The following is a 703-nucleotide window of genomic DNA, read 5'->3' as shown; positions in this document are numbered from 1 at the left end:
GTCAGTGAGAGGTTCATGGTTGGACTGGAGGAGCTTCAAGGTCCTTTCCAACCGAGATGATTCTGTGATTCTGTAACTGCTCCCGGAAAATGCTGCCTCGGTCTCCTAGGTCCCTCTCATGCTCTCCCGTGTCAGGTGTCTACCCCTGCCTGTCCACAGGGTGGGCCACGCCAGGGAACCAGTATGCAAGAAACCAAGAAAATAAGTATAATTCGCATGGGCACCACAGGAGGACTTTTACCACCAAACCACAAGCCTAGAGGTGGAAGGAAAGGAACCGAACCTCTTGGGGGCAGCAAATCAATCGATGGGCTTTAAGTACGTTGTCAAAGTGAACTTATCCTGGCACCGCATGTTTGCCACCTCCGAGCAAGGGCTTGTTAACTAGAGATGTGACGGGAATGTCACCGTATTCCTGCCTGGAAACTTAATATACAGGAAAACATGAAAACGTTAGGAATTTTAGAGAGATCTGAAGAGAGAGATTTAAGATTTTAGCTGTAATTAGGAATAGATTCTTTTTTAAAGGGTGTTTTCAGAATATCCAGCTACATACTAAACTGACCGTTTCGGTGCCAGCTGAGATTGAACGGAAAAACATCTCACAGTTATTTCAAAACCCTTTGAAAGGCCCCTACTACCGCTTCCACCCAGCGGCAGAGGCCGGGCGGCCGGAGCCACCCCCCCGGCGCAGCCCATCCGC

This window comes from Athene cunicularia, assembly GCF_003259725.1.
Source record: "Athene cunicularia isolate RWA chromosome 7 unlocalized genomic scaffold, athCun1 chr7_part1, whole genome shotgun sequence".
NCBI lineage: Eukaryota > Metazoa > Chordata > Aves > Strigiformes > Strigidae > Athene > Athene cunicularia.
The sequence above is the reverse complement of the archived record's forward strand: the minus strand, read 5'-3'. Positions refer to the sequence as shown.